The following is a 13,717-nucleotide window of genomic DNA, read 5'->3' on the forward strand; positions in this document are numbered from 1 at the left end:
GTTGGAAGTTGTTTTTGTTTTGTTTTGTTTTACATAAGATCCTTGAAAAGTGAGGGGAAATCTATTGCCTTTTCCCATCACGTAAATTGATCTTGGTGCAGCAAGCAATGATCACTCCAAAATTACCGTCTCTTTGGAGTTACTCACAGTTCACTTTTATGCAAGTGAAAAGGATGCAAAGACACATTTTATTTATTTATTTATTTATTTATTATTAATTAATTAATTTATTTATTTATTTTGCAGTATGCAGGCCTCTCACTGTTGTGGCCTCTCCTGTTGCAGAGCACAGGCTCCAGACGCGCAGGCTCAGCGACCATGGTTCATGGGCCTAACCGCTCTGCGGCATGTGGGATCTTCCTGGAGCAGGGCACGAACCCATGTCCCCTGCATCGGCAGGTGGACTCAACAACCGTGCCACCAGGGAAGCCCACAAAGACACATTTTACTGAAGCAGGCCTGCAGCTAAATGACTCAATTTTCACTTCAGTTGTGTGCCTCTGAGATAATTCATGTTTTATAATTTAACAATTCTTATATTTAGAATAACTTGAAAAACAGTGTCTACTTTGGAAGTGAAAAAAACTGCTTCAGGGTTTTGCTTTTAAAAAGAATAGAAATAAGAGAATAAATTCAATGGAGTTTTGTTTGTTTGTTTGTTTGTTTATTTTCCTGATCAAAAGGCTAAGCCCAAACACACTCAGTATGATTAATTTCTCAATTTGGAAACTCCAATACAATTAAACTAAAATAATATTATTAATAATAAAAATAATAAAGCAGCAGATAAATATGTGATGTTGTCTATGATCTTTTAATTTATAACATATAACAGATTATAAAATATAAAATTTTGAGGAACACGTTATCAATTATGGTCTTGGCAGAAACTAGAGAGCCTACTCAAAATGGGTAATTTGAGAAGAATTTTATAAAGCTATTATTATCAAGGGTTTAGAGAGAATGCTGGGAAACTTCAAGACAGTTTAGTAGTCCTTTGTGGCTGTTGTTAGTGAGTAGGCACAATTATCACTCTTTTAATTCCTAGGACTTCAGACAATGGAAAAAATTAAGGTAAGAGATGTACATATTCATTTATGTACAATAGAAAACAGTGTATAGTGATTTAATACTGTAAATTAAACCAAATGTTCAACAATAGAACATGTGTTAAATAATTCATGTATATATTTGCACAATATAAAATATTAATGCTCAAATATTTTTCATAAAAAGATTGTAAAAAACTGACTTTAATATCTTAAAAAAGAGAACACATGTTAGAGCTCTATTAAGGTACATTTATTGTACAAAACTGCATTAACTTAAACTTTAAAATTTGATGAGTTTTAATATATGCTTCTTTATACACCATGAAAACGCCATGATGAAGATAATACTTTCTCATGCCCCATTGTAATACATACATTGTATTACTGTGGCCTAGCACAAACTGTATTTTAGATTAGTTTGCATTTTCTGAATTTGTTATAAAATGGAATCATAAGGTGTATACTTTTTTTTATCTTTTTTCACACATCATATATTTCACAACAAAGAGGAAAAATAAATAACACAATGAAGTGTTAGTACAATAATACTATTAGACTAAATAGAATTTAAGGTAAGAGTAGTAATAAGGATAGTATATTTAACATTTTTAAAGAATCATTAAAATAATGAAAAAATAATTTACTTCAATGTATGCAACATGTCCCAAATTATAAAGCAAAATTTAAGTTTTAAATAAAAATATGAAGTTGCAGTCAGAAGAGTTTAATACAACTATCCCAAATTTTATATTTGTTCTGATTAAGTCTGAAAAATAAATGAGAATATAGAAGTCTTAAACTTGCTTTTTTTGCAAAAGAGCAAAAATTGACAATTTATGATTCAATGTATCTTCCTTTTAATACATAGAAAGTTTTCTACCCAAAGTATAAAGAATGCATTCTCTTAAATACCCAAGTAATATTTACAAAATAATGACCACACCACTAGTAAATTCTCAATGTATCCAAATAACCATTTATTTATATGAAAATTCAATACCTTAAATAAAATAGTAAAATTATTTAAAATTAAAACTTACGTTTGGATTCTAAAAAGCACATTCTTAAATAACATGTATTAAAATTATAATCACAAAAATAAATATTTACAATCAAGAAACAGAGACATTATTGTCCATATAAATGGAGATTTAAAGAAAATATATATTACTATACATAGTTATTAATAAATTAGGAAGACTTCAAGCAAATGAAGTGACTTATAAGTTAGGAAAAGTTACTTTAATTTAAAAAATGAAATAGAAATGATGACAGTAGAAATTAGGAATACAAAACACAAAGCAAAATGATAATTAAAACATACTTAATAATAGACAAACATATACAAATCATTGTCAACAATTACGAGATATGAAGAAACATTGTTAGTAATGAAAAGGGGAATACTTATAGTAAGGCTAAAAAGTTATAGGAAAATATACTCACAACATTACAAATATACAATATGAACATTTTTTAAATGACTATTTTCCTAGAAAATAATTCATGATTAAATTTACTCAAGAAATATTTTAAGATATAAATATATCAATTGCAATTTTGAAGAGTGAATGAGCGTATAATAAGACACTAGATAATTTTACAAAGAATTTTATAAAATACTTTGTCTTATACAACTCTTGCACAATATAAAATATTGGTAATTCTACCCAAAACAATTTATATTATTTACATGAATTGGATATCAAAAGTGATAGACAATCAATAAAGGTTATATATGATTCACATGAACATATAAATCCAATAATTCTAAATAAAAGTAACTGCAAATATGATACAGCAGTTCATTTAATGAATGAAATTAAGTAATATGAAGTTCAGTTAGCAATAAAATACTTATGAAAGTATCACACTTGGCACTAAACATTAAAGAGGTAACTAATGCTCTTCATAGGTGCAGAACAAAATGCTAATAAAAATTAACTTGGGGGGACTTTCAAAATGGTGGATGAGTAAGACATGGAGAGCAACTTCCTCCCCCAAAATACATCAAAAATATGTCTATATGTGGAATAACTCCTACAGAACACCTACTGAATCCTGGCACAAGACCTCAGACTTCCCAAAAGGCAAGAAAATCCCCACATACCTGGGTAGGGCAAAAGAAAAAAGAAAAAACAGAGACAAAGGAATAAGGATGGAACCTGTACCCGTGGGAAGGAGCTGTAAAGGAGGAAAAATTTCCACACACTTGGAAACCCTGGCAGAGATGGTGGGTGAGTGGGGGGAAGCTTCAGAACCACAGAGGAAAGCACAGTAACAGGGGTGCAGAAGGCAAAATGGAGAGATTCCCACACAGAGGGTTGGTGCTGACCGCCACTCACTAACCTGAGAGGCTTGTCTGCTCACACGCTGAGGTGAATGGGGGTTGAGAGCTGAGGCTCGGGCTTCAGAAGTCAGATTCCAAGGAGAGGACTGGGGTTGGTTGTGTGAGCACAGCCTGAAAGGGCTAGCAGGGAGGGAGTCCGGGAAAAAGTCTGGACCTGCCTAAGAGGCAAGAGACCATTGTTTCAGGGTGCACAAAGAGAGGAGATTCCTTCCCTGTCTGCCCACAGAAGGCAGAGCACCGCCTAAATGAGCTCCAGAGATGGGCGTGAGCCACGGCTATCAGCTCGGACCAAGAGACAGGCATGAAACACTAAGGCTGCTACCGCAGCCACCAAGAATCCTGTGTGCAAGAACAGGTCACTATCCACAGGACCCCCGAACCCAAGGTCCCCATGCAACACACAACCGCCAGGGTCCTGTGATCTAAGGACAAGTTCCCCAGTAGAACACACAGTGCACCACAGGCTGTTGCAATATCAGGCTGGCCTCTGCCACCACAGGCTCACCCTGCATTCCAATTATAATTACAGTACCCCTCCTCTCCCTGGCCTGAATGACCATGAGTCCCCTAATCAGTCACTGCTTTAACCCCATCCTGTCTGGGCGGGGACAGATGCCTGAGGGCAACCTACACACAGAGGTGGGGTAAAAACCAAAGCTGAACCCAGGAGCTGTATGAACAAAGAATAGAAAGGGAAATTTCTCCCTGCAGCCAAGAGCAGCAGATTAAATCCAAACAACCAACCTGATGTACCCTGCAACTGTGGAATACCTGAAAAGACAACGATTCATCCCAACATTGGTGTGGTGGATTTTGAGAGCAACTGTAGACTTGGGGTTTGCTGTCTGTGACTGATTTGTTTCTGATTTATATGTTTATATTAGGTTAGTGTTTAGTGCTTGTTATCATTGGTGGATTTCTTTATTGGTTTAGTTGCTCTCTTCTTTTTTTAAATTATTTCTTTATTTTAATATTTTTTTCTTTTTATTAATTTATTATTATTATTATTTGTTTTAATACATTTTCTTCTGAGCCATGAGGCTGGCAGTTTCTTGGTGCTCTGGCCTGGTGTCAGGCCTGAGCCGCTGAGGTGGGAGAGTCGAGTTCAGGACACTACACCCCCAGAGACCTTCCAGACTCATGTAATATCAATTGGCAAGAGCTCTCCCAGAGATCTCCACCTCAACATTAAGACCCCGCTCCACTCAACCACCAGTAAACTTCAGTGCTGGATGCACCATGCCAAAGAACTAGCAAGACAGGAACACAACACCACCCATTAGCAGAGAGGCTGCCTAAAATCATACTAAGTTCACAGACACCTCAAAAGACACCACCAGAGGCAGCCCTGCCCACAAGTTAGACAAAATCCAGCCCCACTCCGCAGAACACGGGCACCGGTCCCCTCCACCAGGAAGCCTACACAAGCCACTGAAACAACCTCACCCACTGGGGGCAGACACCAAAAATAATGGGAACTATGAACTTGCAACCTGCAAAAAGTAGACCCCAAACACAGTAAGTTAAACAAAAGGAGAAGACAGAGAAATATGCAGATGAAGGAACAAGGTAAAAACCCACCAGACCAAATAAATAAAGAGGAAATAGACAGTGTACCTGAAAAAGCATTCAGAGCATTGATAGGACAGATGAACCAAAATCTTTAATATACTGGAGAAAATACAAGAAGTGATTAACAAGGACCTAGAAGAACTAAAGAGCAAACAAACATGATGCACAACACAATAAATGAAATCAAAAATTCTCTAGAATGAATAAATAGCAGAATAACTGAGGCAGGAGAACGGAAAAGTGACCTGGAAGGTAGAATAGTGGAAATAACTACAACAGAGTAGAATAAAGAAAAAAGAATGAAAAGAATTGAGGACAATCTCAGAGACCTCTGGGTCAACATTAAATGTAACAGCATTCGAATTAAAGGGGTCACAGAAGAAGAAGAGAAAAAGAAAGGGTCTGAGAATATATTTGAAGAGATTATAGTTGAAAACTTCCCTAACATGGGAAAGGAAATAATCATCCATGTCCAGGAAACAGAGAATCCCATACAGGATAAACCCTAGGAAAAACACACCAAGACACATATTAATCAAACTATCAAAAATTAAATACAAAGAAAAATATTAATAGCAGCAAGGGAAAATCAACAACAACAACAACAAAAAAACATGCAAGAGAATCCCCATAAGGTTAATAGCTGGTCTTTCAGCATAAACTCTACAAACCAGAAGGGAGTGGCTGGACATATTTAAAGCGATGATAGGGAAAAACCTAAAACCAAGATTACCCTACCCATAAAGGATCTCATTCAGATTCAATGGAGAAATTAAAAACTTTACAGACAAGCAAAAGCTAAGAGAATTCAGCACCACCAAACCAGCATAACAACAAATGCTAAAGGAACTTCTCCAAGGAGGAAACACAAGAGAAGGAAAAGACCTACAATAACAAACCCAAAACAATTAAGAAAATGGTAATAGGAGCATACATATTGATAATTACCTTCAATGTAAATGGATTATAATGGAAATCAAAAGAAAGCTGGAGTAGCAATTCTCATATCAGACAAAATAGACTTTAAAATAAAGACTACCACAAGAGACAAGGAAGGACACTAGATAATGATCAAGTGATCAATCCAAGAAGAAAATATGACAATTCTAAATATTTATGGACCCAACATAGGAGCACATCAATACATAAGGCAAATGCTAAGAGCCATAAAAGTGGAAATGGACAGTAACACAGTAATAGTAGGGGACCTTAACACCCCACTTTCACCAATGGACAGATCATCCAAAATGAAAATAAATAAGGAAACACAGCTTTAAATGACACATTAAACAGAGTAGACTTAATAGATATTTATAGGACATTCCATCCAAAAACAACAGCATACACTTTCTTCTCAAGTACTCATAGAACGTTTTCCAGGAAAAACATATCTTGGATCACAAATCAAGCCTTGGTAAATTTAAGAAAATTGAAAATGTATCAAGTGTCTTTTCTGACAAAAATGCTATGAGACTAGATATCAATTACAGGAAATAAACTGTAAAAAATACAAATATATTGAGGCTAAACCATACACTACTAAATGACCAAGAGATGACTGAAGAAATCAGAGGAAATCAAAAAATACCTGGGAACAAAGAACAATGAAAACACAACAACCCAAAACCTAGAGGATGCAGCCAAAGCAGTTCTAAGAGGGAAGGTTATAGCAATACAATCCTACCTCACAAAACAAGAAACATCTCAAATAAAAAAACCTAACATTACACCTAAAGTGGTTAGAGAAATAAGAACAACAACAACAACAACAAAAAACAGAGTTAGAGTAGGAAAGAAAACATAAAGATCAGATCAGAAATAAATGAAAAAGAAATGAAGAAAACAATAGCAAATATCAATAAAACTAAAAGCTGGATCTTTGAGAAGATAAACAAAATTGATAAACCATTAGTCAAACTCATCAAGAAGAAAAGGGAGACTCAAATCAATAGAATTAGAAATGAAAAAGGAGAAGTAACAACTGACACTACAGAAATACAAAGGATCATGAGAGATTACTACAAGCAACTACATGCCAATAAAATGGAAAACCAGCAAGAAATGGACAAATTCTGAGAGAAGCACAACCTTATGAGAATGAACCAGGAAGGAATAGAAAATATAAACAGACCAATCACAAACACTGAAATTGAAACTGTAATTAAAAATCTTCCAACAAACAAAAGCCAAGGACCAGATGGCTTCACAGGTGAATTCTATCAAACATTTAGAGAAGAGATAACACATATCCTTCTCAAACACTTCTGAAATATAGCAGAAGGAGGAGCACTCCCAAACTCATTCTAAAAGACCACCATCACCATGATACAAAAACCAGACAATGATGCCACAAAAAAAGAAAACTACAGGCCAATACCACTAATAAGCATAGAGGCAGAAATCCTCAACAAAACACTAGCAAACAGAATCCAGCAGCACATTAAAAGGATCATACACCATGATCAAGTAGGGTTTATCCCAGGAATGCAAGGATTCTTCAATATATGCAAATCAAACAATGTGATACACCATATTAACAACTGAAGGATAAACACCATATTATAATCTCAATAGATGCAGAAAAATCTTTCAACAAAATTCAACACCCATTTATGGTAAAAACTCACCAGAAAGTAGTCATAGAGGGACTCAAACTCAACATAATAAAGGACATATATGACAAACCCACAGCCAACATCATTCTTAATGGTGAAAAACTGAAATTATTTCCTCTAAGGTTAGGAACAAGACAAGGTTGCCCACTCTCACCACTATTATTCTACATACTTTGGGAAGTTTTAGTCACAGCAATCAGAGAAGAAAGAGAAATAAAAGGAATCCAAATTGGAAAATAATTAAAACTCTCACTGTTTGCAGATGACATGATACTGTACATAGAGAATCCTAAAGATGCCACCAGAAAACTACTAGAGCCTATCAATGAATTTGGTAGAGTAGCAGGATACAAAATTAATGGAGAGAAATCTCTTGCATTCCTAAACATTAATGATGAAAAAATCTGAAACAGAAATTAAGGAAACACTCCCATTTACCATTGCAACAAAAAGAATAAAATACCTAGGAATAAACCTTCCTAAGGAGACAAAAGACCTGTATGCAGATAACTGTAAGACACTGATGAAAGAAATTAAAGATGTTACAAACAGATGGAGAGATATACCATGTTCTTGGACTGCATAATCAACATTGTGAAAATGACTATACTACCCATGCAATCTACAGATTCAGTGCAATCATTATCAAACGACCCATGGCATTTTTCATAGAAGTAGAACAAAAAATTTCACAATTTGTATGGAAACACACAAGACCCCAAACAGCTAAAACAATCTTGAGAAAGAAACATGTAGCTGGAGGAATCAGGCTCCCTGACTTGGGACTATACTAGAAAGCTACAGTAATCAAGACAGTATGGTACTGGCACAAAAACAAAAATATAGATCAATGGAACTGGATAGAAAGCCCAGAGATAAACCCACTCACCTATGGTCACCTTATCTTTGATAAAGTAGGTGAGAATATACAATGGAGAAAGACAGCCTCTTCAGTAAGTGGTTCTGGGAAAACTGGACAGCTACATGTTAAAGAATGAAATTAGAATACTTCTTATCACCATACCATACACATACACAAAAATAAACTCAAAATGTATTAAAGACCTAAATGTTAGGCCAGAAACTATAAATCTCTTAGAGGGAATCATAGGCAGAACATTCTATGTTGTAAATCACAGCAAGGTCCCTTTTGGCCCATCTCCTAGAGAAATGGAAATAAAAACAAAAATAAACAAATGGGACTTAATGAAGCTTAAAAGATTTTGCACAGCAAAGGAAACCATAATCAAGATGAAAAGACAACCCTCCGAATGGGAGAAAATATTTGCAAATGAATCAACTGATAAAGGATTAATCTCCAAAATATGCAGGCAGCTCATGCAGCTCAATATCAAAAAAACAAACAGCCCAATCCAAAAATGAGCAGAACACCTACATAGACATTTCTCCAAAGAAGATATACAGATAGTCAACAAACAAATGAAAGGATGCCCAACTTCACTAATCATTAGAGAAATGCAAATCAAAACTACAATGAGTTATCACCTCACACCAGTCAGAATAGCCATCATCAAAATATCTACAAACAGTAAATTCTGGAGAGGGTGTAGAGTAAATGGAACCCCCTTGCACTGTTGGTGGGAATGTAAATTGATATAGCCGTTATGGGGACAGTATGGAGTTTCCTTAAAAAACTAAAAATAGAACTACCATATGACACAGCAATCCCACTACTGGGCAATACCCTGAGAAAACCATAATTCAAAAAGAGTCATGTACCTTGTGGTACATGTACCTTGTGGTACATGTTCATTGCAGCACTATTTACAATAGCCAGGACATGGAAGCAACCTAAGTATCCATAGACAGATGAATGGATAAAGAAGATGTGGCACATATATACGGTGGAATATTACTCAGCCATAAAATTTGAGTTATTTGTAGTGAGGTGGATGGACCTAGAGTCTGTCATACAGAGTGAAATGTCAGTAAGAACAAAACAAATATTGTATGCTAATATGAAATTGAAAAAAAATGCTTCTGATGAAACTACGGAGAGTACAAGAATAAAGACACAGATGTTGGTAATGGACATGAGGACACAGGGAAGTGGAAGGGGAAGTTGGGATGAAGTGAGAGAGTAGCAGTAACATATATACACTACCAAATGTAAGATAGATAGCTAGTGGGAAATAGCTGCATAGCACACGGAGATTAGCTCTGTGCTTTGTGACCACCTAGAGGAGTGGAATAGGGAGGGTGGGAGGAAGATGCAAGAGAGGGAGGATATGTATATATATATATATATATATATATATATATATATATATATATATATATATATACATATAGCTGATTCACTTTGTTATACAGCAGAAACTAACACAACAGTGTTAAGCAATTATACTCCAATAAAGATGTTAAAAAACATAAAAAATAAAAATAAATTCTATGAAAAAATAAAATAAGTAAAAACTAACTTGTATTCATGAAGGGGAGTGTATTTAAATGTAACTGGTCATCTGGAAATTTTCTTATATAATAAAATAATCAAAAAAATCTACAGTAAATTCTATACCTGACAGAGCAATTTTAGTCATATATTTTTAGAGTTAAGAATGGTAGTAGTTCACTTGCTATCAATCCTTGTATTCAAAAGTACAGTGAATGTCTGAGTCAATGCAATAAGAAAAGGAAAAAAATTAATTAAAGATAGTGCCTGGGGAAGAAGTAAATAAAAGTGTTATTCTTTGCTGATCATATGGTAATCTACAGAGAACATATTTATGAGAATCAGTAACATCAATGGCCAGTTAGAATATAAAATAAAAGCTAAAAAATACCATTTATAATAGCAACAAATACAGCACAGTCAATGGAAATATATCTGTCAATATAATGTACAAAACTATTGTGAAAAATGTTACAAAGTATTACTGAAACTCAAAAAACACCTGAAGAAATGGAGGAACAGCCATTAAAATGCTAGAAATTCTCTATTAATGTTTTTTTGGAAAATCAAATTCAAAATATTTAAATAGAAAAAATAGTTGGATAATGAAGATAATTCTGCAAAAATAACCAGTAAAAATGACTGATTTCTATTATTAATTTTCAAACCTTACATTTTTACTTAACTATATATATGTTTCACTTATTAATTTTTAGACCATATACTACAAAAACCAGCTCATTTAATCTTCTTGGCATGAGGATGCATGATGAGCATTAGTATATTTTTCTAATTAAATATCATCTATAAGATGAAACATACTATTTACATTATTTTAAACTATAGCAGTTTACACTTTTAAGTAATGTAAAGTAAATATTTTAAGATAAATTCTAAATCTTAATTTAATAATTTAATCTGGCCCATTAAGACTAATTTGAGGATTTTTCAAGCAACAGAATAGCTCCTCTTCTCATAACATCCTCTCCTTCACAAGGAACATCTAATTTCTTTTTATTACTGAATATAGATTCAGACAAGTGATGCATTTGTTTGCTCTCCATGAAGTTATAAAGGACTATGACATCACAATTCTTATTCTATAAACATAAACATATGGGGCTCATAGACTATTTGGACAGTGATTATTCCCAGGCTTATGATCTTTGCTGGATCATACAGAATCTAGTACTGAATGCCCTACATAATTTGGCAAACCTAAATTATCAGTAGGCAGACTATTATATGGTAGCAAGCTGTGGAAAGCAGAACTAGTCACAAATTTTAAAGTATTAATAAAATACTGGACATGCACAGTCTGGATAGTGAAGAGAGGTAATAAATGCTTGAATATTATTTTCTTATCATCAGAAAAATCCAGAGAGTTAATATTAAAACACTAATGTGATTGTATAAGTAGGCAGCCTGAAAGCAATGGAAAGAGAAAATGTTATTTATTGAAATAATTATTTGAATCGTGCATTTGACATTGTTCCATCAGGCTTTCAGTAGCCTAAGGCAGACTCCTACACAATGTGTGACAGAGAGAATGCATACTTTTAAATAATGAAAACAACACAATTGCAGAAAACTATGCTAAGTTTAGTTATTTGAAGGGGTGGAGAAGAGGAGTACTTAGTCAAGGAGCAAAATGATGGCAACTTAAATATAAAAGAGTTCTTGACAAACTAGTTCTTATTCAAAGCCTCTTTTACTGAAAGCATTGTAAGATACACAATGCTAACTAACATAGAGCTGGTAATATTACATTGTGAAAGGTGTCATTTTTTATATTTGGCAATTTTCTGAAAGAATAAAACCTAAATTAGAAATGTTATATGGTACATTTTGGAATGCCAAAGAAAGAAGAAGTATCATACAGGCAGTTTTGCTCTTACGAGGGCATAAAAAGGGAAAGAACTTCAAGACAATGTAAATTATCAACTTTCTACTACAAGCTCCAAGTCAGGTGCTATTTCTATGTAGATGAATACCAGCCTGATTTCCTTACCTCTTCATTTCCTTTGGGTGGCTATTCTATGATATCAGTGGGATTAAGCAACCTGGCAACTTTACTTAGCCTTCAGCATTTCTAATTTTGCAGTGACTTGATGGCAGTAAATTGTCCAATTCTTTGTGTCCTTCACCAGTACTAGAAAGCTTCTTTTGGGAATTAGTAGTTAATAAATATTTGCTCAATGAAATATTAATAATCTAACTAAGAGTGCTTAGAAAGACTGTTCTTTCCTGTGTCAGTTGTGTTTGCTCTTGATTCTGTTTAATATCTTTTTCTCATTTATAATTTTTATATTAAAATGGTATATTATCATTTTTCAAGCACTGTTAAAGTGGTAAGATACTTTTATATTTTGTACTATTCTGTGTCTCTCTTGCTCTCTACATATATATGTACATATATACATATATTTATATTTATGTTTACATATAAACATATATATAGTTCACAGAATGCATACGCAAATTGTGTGCAAGTGTGTGTATCCATTCATCATGTGCCTAGTGAATACTTATACACTGTCATCTGTTCAAGGTACTAAACAACACAGTAAATAATAATATCAAATAATAACTACAATTAAATAGCAATTTATAGTTTATCTGAAATTCTTTCATATGTATTATCCTATTTGTCATACCTGCACATAAATATTATATGAATCTTTACATCAAGAGATATTACGGGTTGTTCAGATTTCTGTTTCCTATAAAAATATCTTCAAGGAAATGGAACATTTCATGAAAAACAAAGATTCAAAAGTTGCAGGATTGATATTAAAATTAATGCAGTTAAAAGTTTATCCTCATCCCCCCAAAAATGAATTAAGTTAAGACTATCTTGGTTCAACTAAATTGTTTGCATTGCTTGAAATAAATATATTTTTACAAAACTCACATAATGTTTTTACTTTTGGTAATTGCATTAATATATATTATAATAAGTATATTAACATATGTAGGAATATATATACTATATGTATTTACATATATGTATATATGTAAAGTGATTGATTTTAAGGATTTGGCTCATGAGATTATAAGAACTGACAAGTCCTAAGATGTGCAGGATGAGTGTGAGTAAGCAATGTGGACAACCAAGTGAGCCAATGGTGTAGTTCCCAATCAAAGGCCAGAAAGCTTGAGATCGAGGAAGAATTAACGTTGCATTCTGAATCTGAAGGCAGGAAAAAGCTGATGATATCTGAGTTCAATGCGGTAGGCAAAAAGAATTTCTCATACCCAAGAGAGAGTCTGCCTCTTTGTCCTATTCAGCCTAGACTAACTGGATGAGGTCCAATCACATCAAGGAGGGCAATCTGCTTTATTAAATCTACCAATTTGATGTTAATCTCCTCAAAAACACCCTCACAGACACACCCAGAATAAGGCTCGACCATATATCTGGGGAACACATGGCCCAGTATAGTTGATACATAAAACTAACCTTCACAGTAATGAATGGTTATTTCTTCCTCCATGTAGATTAAAATCATAAGCTAGTAGTGGATCTCATGTTCTCTTTCTTTCTTCTTTCTTTCCTTCCTCCCTCCTTTTCTTTCTTTCTTTCTTTCTTTCTCTTTCTCTTTTTCTTTCTTTCTTTTTCTTCCTTCCTTCCTTCCTTCTTTCCTTCCTTCCTTCTTTCCTTCCTTCCTTCCTTCCTTTTTTCTTTTTCTTTCTTTCTTTCTTTCTTTCTTTC

The sequence above is a fragment of the Mesoplodon densirostris genome, chromosome 1 (genome assembly GCF_025265405.1).
Source record: "Mesoplodon densirostris isolate mMesDen1 chromosome 1, mMesDen1 primary haplotype, whole genome shotgun sequence".
Taxonomy (NCBI): domain Eukaryota; kingdom Metazoa; phylum Chordata; class Mammalia; order Artiodactyla; family Ziphiidae; genus Mesoplodon; species Mesoplodon densirostris.